At 38.3% G+C, this 7537-nt stretch overlaps 1 non-coding gene and 1 pseudogene across 1 annotated transcript; both read right to left on the reverse strand.

Moving 5' to 3' along the window:
* Nucleotides 1-733: 733 nt before the first annotated feature.
* LOC105868459 (large ribosomal subunit protein mL50 pseudogene) lies at nt 734-1222 on the reverse strand (annotated as a pseudogene).
* Nucleotides 1223-3961: 2739 nt separating this feature from the next.
* Nucleotides 3962-4068, reverse strand: LOC142862543 (U6 spliceosomal RNA). The gene has a single exon (XR_012913617.1). It is a non-coding gene; the product is annotated as a U6 spliceosomal RNA (small nuclear RNA).
* Nucleotides 4069-7537: the final 3469 nt, after the last annotated feature.

Genomic DNA, 7537 nt, shown 5'->3' on the forward strand with positions numbered 1-7537 from the left:
GCACATGGCCCCTGATAAAATGCAACTATTCTTGTGGCTATTTTTGTCCCCAGAGGAGACCTGGAAGCAGAGGATAACACAGAAGACAGACAGTATGAGCCAATGCAGTTAAAAGAGAAAGCAATGAATTGGGAAAGAAGTTAGATTTGCTCTATGTTTATATTTTAATAGGATCCACATCGGGTCGACACATGGCCAATGATTAGTGTGTTCCTTAATTCTCTTTTTTAAAATTTTAATGAATCTAATTCTAAAAGAAATTAATCCAGAATGGACAGTAATATACAATACAGATGTTTATGTTTCTCTTATAAATACTTAATCTAATACAAGTTTCTTTATTTGTATATGTGCTATATATAATAATTCTATCTTGGATTTTAGAGTCCTAACAGAATTAAAACATTTTCATGCAACTACTACTTTATGCCTATGTCTGAACTTGTAATGTCCTGTATTGAGCTCAAGTTAATTTCAGTGTTTTCTCAAGAAGAAATTTTTCATAAATTATTAATGACTAGATTCCACTAAAAAATGGCTTTGGCAAATGTAAATATAAAAAATCCTGTTATTTCTTTGTTGATTCATGATATGAGACAAAAATAAAAAAGAGATGATGTATTCTTCTACAGAAAAAGTGGTTTAGAGAACAGTTCTAATGGCATTTTATATACCAAGAGGTCTAATAAGCAGCCCCCTTTTTCTCAAAGGGAAAAATAATTTCAATGTGCTCCCCTTCTGCTCAATAACTCCAAGTGATTTTCAAATTAGGAGGCAGATTACTGGCATTAAGTTCATGAAATTTAGATCTATCTTGAACAGGGACATTATAGAAATCAAAAACATCTCTGACCCTGCACATCTGGTGAAGCCTGGAGTTAGGCACTGCATGGCCCAAGTCATCAACTAAATGTGCTAAGAGATTGAACTTCAGATGACCATCTTCCAGGGAGATATCCTGCCAATTACTAGGCAGAGTTGAACCAAAAACTTCTTTAACGTAAGATTTCAAACGACTCTGGAAATCTTCAGGTGGTATGTATGTTCGGCTTTGTAAGGGTGGACACACCAGGATAGGTTCCTTTTTCACCTCTTCTACTGTCTCAGCTACCACTGGCTTTTTCTCCTTTCTGGATCGAGACCAAAATTCTCTGTGTGGCACCCCTGAAACTATCCACATGAAGCCTCTTCTGGTAATGCGGGACACAGACAGCACCGCCATTTTCAATGGAAGCCGCCGGCGTGTGCCCCTTAATTCTCTTTTGATCAATAGATTCACCCTCCATCTCTCCCCTCTCTTCCCCTCTCTGTTTCATTTGTTGCAGAAACTGTAGAATTTCCCACAGCCTGGGTTGTACAGATTGTCTCATTGTGGTGTCATTTGACATATTTTCTTGCTGCTCTTTGTATTTCCTGTAATTTGGTAGTTAGATACAGGGGGTTAGTTAGATCCAAGATCTCTTTTTTCTTCTTCTTCTTCAAGATCACTCACAAGTGATATTGTGTACAACCATATAGAGGGACAGGATGTCTGGTTTTCTTATTTTCTCAAAAGATGTCAGCAGTCATTGGTGATCATTGCCTAAGTGTTCATCAGGGGTGGCAAAATGACAAATATTCTATTCCCATTGAGACTTAATTCATGGGGGAAATGAATTCAGTTGCATGGTTACTCCAAAAAGTAGCATTTATATGGGAAAGACGAGATAAATGTTTGGTTTTTCTTTTTCCCTTTTATATATCAATTTTCAACACAATGACCTGGCCTCCTCGCAACTTCCAAAGATAATTAATGAATATTTTTTTAATGCATTGCCAAACATTTGGATTTTTGCTTCTCATTGAATTTCTCTTATAATGAAGGAGATTGAGCAACTTTTCATGTTTAAGAGAATTTGCTTTTTTTTTTTCTTCTTCTGTGGACTCTGTTCCTATATTGTGCTCATTTTTCTATAGGATTTTTGTCTTCTCTAATTTTAAGAGCTCTTTATGTGTTAGACATAGGTACCCTTTGTCTATGATATATATCACAGATATTTCCCCAGCAAATCATTTGCCTTTTTAATGTGGTCATAGTGTTTTATGAGACGTTAATGTTTTGGTTTCCATTTTTATGAAGTCAGATTTATTAATCTTTGCCCTGTTGTGTCTGGATTTTGAGTCATAGTAGGAAGGTTTCCCCACTCCCAGTTGTGGAGTCATTTATCCATATTCTCTTCTAATACTCGTATGGTTTCAGTTTTTCATTTTACATTTAAATCTGATTCATTTAAAATGTACTGGATATATGATATAAGGAATGAATCTAATTTTATCCGTTTCCAAAAGGCCAGCCAGTTATTCTAATAGTGCATATTATAAAGTCCTTTATCCTTCCTACCAGTTCGAGATGCTGTCTTTACTGTATATTTGCTTTGCATCTGCAATGGGATCTATTTCCAGATTTTCTTTCCTGCTGCTCTGCAGCATCTGTGTATGAACAGGCCAGTATCTCCCGGTTTAATGACAGAGGCTATATGTATGTTCCGATATGCGGGAAGCTGGCTGTCCTTCAGGCATTATGTGGCTACTCTTATTTGCTTTTTCCAAATTATAATCAACTTGTTTTTAATTCAAGGGGAAAAAATGCATGGTATTCTTATCAAGCTTATGTTAAATTTATTGAATAACCTAAGGATGACCGTCTTTAGGAAATTAAGTTGTCTTATCCAAGAACATAGACAGCATGTCTTTTCATTTGTTCAAGCCTGCCTTTTTGCCATTCAGAAGTGTTTTTAGAGCCAGGTGCAGTGGCGAATGCCTACAGTCCTAGATACTCAGGAGGCTGAGGCAGGAGGATCACTGGAGTCCAGGAGTTTGAGGCCACGTGGGCAACAGAGTAAGAACCTGTCTCTAAAAAAAAAAAAAAAAAAGATAAATTTTTAATGGGCGAAGGGTTTGGAAAAAAAATGTTTTCATAGTTTTTCTCTTATGAATTTTGAACATTTGTCATCCTGCTTTATGGCTTAGTATATTTATTTTATTTCTAAAGTTATAGGTAGGGCATCTGTTCCATGATAACTTTTTTTTTTTTTTTTTTAAATCTCTCGTTGTCCAAGCTAGAGTGAAGTGGTGTCATCATCATAGCTCACTACAACCTTCAACTCCTGGGCTTAAGCAAACCTCCTGCCTCAACCTCCTGAGTAGCTGGGACTCCAGGCATGAGACATCCAGCAAATTTTTCTATATTTAGTAGAGGGATTTTGCTCATGATCAAGCTTATCTTGAACTCCTGAGCTCAAGCAATCCTCTTGCCTTGCTCTCCTAGAGTGCTAGGATTATAGCTGTGCGCCAACGTACCCAGCCTCTTGCATAACAACTTTTAAGTGGCTTTTGTTCATATAGAAGATTTTTTACATGGTGATTTTATAAGCAGCTTCTTTTACAAAATTCTCTTATAGTTTTTCTTTTTTTTTTTAGTAGCACAGGCTGGGTCTATTTAATAGCCTGTTGAATGTATTTATTGAATAAATGAATCATTTTCTACAGGAAATGTCAAACAATGTTTTTGTTAGTTTGAAAGAACTTCCCCCAAGCAATATGCATTTCTAAAATGTGTGAAATGCAAATGCGTTCAATTCTTTCCATACTTGCACTACTAAAAATTCTATGATAGATATTTTGCATGCTGGATAGTATCTAAGATATAATTTACTATAAATTTACTGGACATGTTTGTTACCCAAACTAATATTTTTTTTATTTCAGCATATTATGGGGGTACAAATGTTTAGGTTACGTATATTGCCCTTGGTCCCTCCTTTCCCCCCAGCCAGAGCTTCAAGCATGTCCATCCCCTAGACGGTGGACATTGCACTCATTATGTATGTATATACCCATCCTCCCTCCCTCCACTCCCCTCCCATCTGCCCGACACCTGATAAATGTTATTCCTATAAGTGCACTTAGGTGTTGATCAGTGAAAAATATGGAATGCTTCACGAATTTGCGTATCATCCTTGCACAGGGGCCATGCTAATCTTCTCTGTATCATTCCAATTTTAGTATATATGCTGCTGAAGCGAGCACTCTTATAGCTTTTCCATTGATTCTTTTGTGTTTTCTACATATATGATCATATCATCTGAAAACAGTTTTATGTCTTTCTTTCCTACTCTTTGCCTTAATTTGCTTTTTCTTGTTTCATTGCCATAGTGAATATTTTTAACACAATGTTAAAGTGTAGTAGTCAAAGTGGCAAGCTTATGTTATTCCTCACTGTAGTGGGAAAGCCTCTAGTATTTCTTCATTAAGTAAGATGTTGACTTTAGGCTGAAGTACATCTATTTTTTATCATATCAAGGAGGTATTCATTACTCCTATTTACATAGCATTTTTATCGTGAATGGGTGTTAGCTTTTATTAAATGCCTCCTCTGCGTGCATGAAAATGGTCATAACAGTTTTTTCCGTTAGTTTCATTAACATGCTATATTCATGACTTTCTCTCTCTATATATATGTATATGTATATATGTTTAGTTTTTATATTTTTGAGACAGGATCTTACTTGTCACCCAGGCTTGAGTACAATGCGTGATCATGGCTCACTGCAGCCTTGAACTCCTGGGCTCGAGCAATCCTCCTACGCAGCCTCCTGGTTAGCTGGAACTATAGGCACTTGCCACCACACCTGGCTAATTTTTATTTTATACACACACACACACACACACACACACACACACACACACATTTTTTTTTTTTCTTTTTTAAAGATGGGGTCTTACTATGTTGCCCAGGCTGGTCTCAAACTTCTGGCCTCAAGTAATGCTTCCACCTCCGCCTCCTGAAGTTCTGGGATTACAGGTGTGAACCACTGTGCTCAGCCAGACTTCCCCAATATTTAACTACCCACTTGAAGGAAACTCCATTTGATTATAATTTTTTACTTTAAAACTAGGATTCTGATTGCTAATATTTTAAGATTTTTGTGTCAATATTTCATAAGTAAGGTTGATCTGAAGGTTTCTATTTGGCATGTAATCTTTGTCAGCATTTGACAGAAATGACACACTTGCTTCACAGAAATATTTTGGAAATTTTCTTTCCTTTTCAATATTCTGGAATGGTACTAGAACAACCAGCATTATGTGATCTTCAGAGGTTTGGTTTAATTTCTCTATGAAACTATGTGGACCATATATGTTGGAGCTCTTTTGTTATTTTCTCTGTTTCTTCTATGGTCATTGGTCTCCTTAGACTTTCTGTCTCCACTAAAGTCAATATTGAAAAGTTATATTTTTCTGGAAAATGACAAGTTTCTTTTAGGTTTTCTAATTATTTGCATAGAGTTCTAGTTTTTCTAATTTATTTGCATAGAGTTGTGTAAAATTGTCTTCTGACTTTGTAAAATTTCCATGTTTTGAAAATTGTTTATCCCTTGATTTTTTTTTTTTTTTTTTTTGAGACAGAGTCTCGCTTGTTGATCAGGCTAGAGTGAGTGCCGTGGCGTCAGCCTAGCTCACAGCAACCTCAAACTCCTGGGCTCAAGCAATCCTTCTGCCTCAGCCTCCCAAGTAGCTGGGACTACAGTCATGCGCCACCATGCCCGGCTAATTTTCTATATATATTAGTTGGCCAATTAATTTCTTTCTATTTATAGTAGAGAAGGGGTCTTGCTCTTGCTCAGGCTGGTTTCGAACTCCTGACCTCGAGCAATCCGCCTGCCTCAGCCTCCCAGAGTGCTAGGATTACAGGCGTGAGCCACCGCGCCCGGCTTTACCCCTTGATTTTTTTTTTTTTTTTTTTGAGATAGGATCTTGCTCTATCTCCCAGGCTAGAGTGCAGTGGTGTCATCATAGCTCACTGCAGCCTCCAACTCCTGGGCTCAAGTGATCCTCCCATCTCAGACTCCCAAGTAGCTGGGACTATAGGTGTGCATCACCATGCCTGGCTAATTTTTGTTTTTTTGAGACAGAGTCTCACTCGGTTGCCTGGGTTAGACGTGGCATCAGCCTAGCTCACAGAAACCTCAAACTCCTGGGCTTAAGTGATCCTTCTGCCTCAGCCTCCTGAGTAGCTGGGACTATAGGCATGCGCCTATAGTTAATTTTTTCTATATATGTATATTTAGTTGTCCAGCTAATTTTTTTCTATTTTTAGTAGAGATGAGGTCTTTCTCTTATTCAGGTTGGTCTCGAAGTCCTGAGCTCAAACAACCCGCCTGCCTCGGCCTCCCAGAGTGCTAGGATGACAGGCGTGAGCCACTGGGCCTGGTCCACTTTGTCATTTCTAAAGGAGACTCAGCAGATTGAACTGAAAACACCCTGCACATAAAGGACATAGACGTGTTCATGTTCCTGGCTAGAGCCCAATGCAGTTCCACTTCACTCAGGTGCGAAGAATAAGAGCCACAGTGGGAATAGAAACTAAGAGGTCTAATTTAGGTGGGAAAATGCGTTAGGGAGAAGGAAGCAGCCTCAAGGGGACCTGAGGACTCCAGGTGCTGTTATATAATATTCAAGCATTTTTCAAGAAGATGAGAGTGTTCAAACGGTGTGAGCATCACCCCCACTCCATCCACGTGGTATATGGGAAGGCTGGCATCACTGTTAGCCTTTCAAAGGAGTATTTCTCTCAAATGAAATTTTAACTTCATAGGTTGCAAATTCCAGGCAACTGGTATGTTGATGAAGACAAAACCAGGAACGTGTTCCCTTTCATTCCTGTTTTATCTACTCTCGTCATATTCTGCTCTGGCTCTTGGCTAGCAGTTCAGGTGTAAATTATGAGGCATGGCCCCTCAAGGTGCGGGTTTGGGAGTCAGAAATCCTGAATTTTTAATCTTGGCTCCTAACTATGCAAGTAAGTGTGGACAAATCATATCATCTTTCTAAACCTCAAGCTTGTCATTCATAACTGGAGATTCTGATAATACCTCTCTTACAGGATGCTGTGAAAATTCAATAGATCTTGTGTGGAAAACAATTAGCACAGTGTCTGGCATCTGTTAAGGGTTCGATTAATGTTAAGTAATGATTCTAGTCCTAGTGACAGTAGCATGCAGGCCCGCGGGATGCCATTTGGCCTAGGACATGGCATTTGGATGTTAGCTTTGAAACTGCTGTGATGGCCATGACTTTGCTGGTATTTTCTTGGTTTTGTGAGTGCAGGGCTAACACTGTGGTATTTTTTTTTTTCTTAAATTATTCTTCACATCTCTTTTTCTTTCACCTCAAATCACATTTATTACCAAATCTTGTTGACTCTGATTTTAAAATATATAAAATATGCAATCTCACATCTTTCACTACCATCACTGTAATTGATGCTACCAGGATTATTGCAGTAGTCTTCTTTTTTTTCTTTTGAGACAGAGTCTCACTCTGTTGGCTGGGTTAGATGTAGCATCAGCCTAGCTCACAGCAACCTCAAACTCCTGGGCTAAGTGATCCTCCTACCTCAGCCTCCCGAGTAGCTGGGACTACAGGCATGCGCCACCATGCCCGGCTAATTTTTTATATATGTTTTTAGTTGTCCATCTAATTTCTTTATTTTTAG

Source organism: Microcebus murinus, chromosome 19 (genome assembly GCF_040939455.1).
Source record: "Microcebus murinus isolate Inina chromosome 19, M.murinus_Inina_mat1.0, whole genome shotgun sequence".
Classification (NCBI taxonomy): Eukaryota; Metazoa; Chordata; class Mammalia; order Primates; family Cheirogaleidae; genus Microcebus; species Microcebus murinus.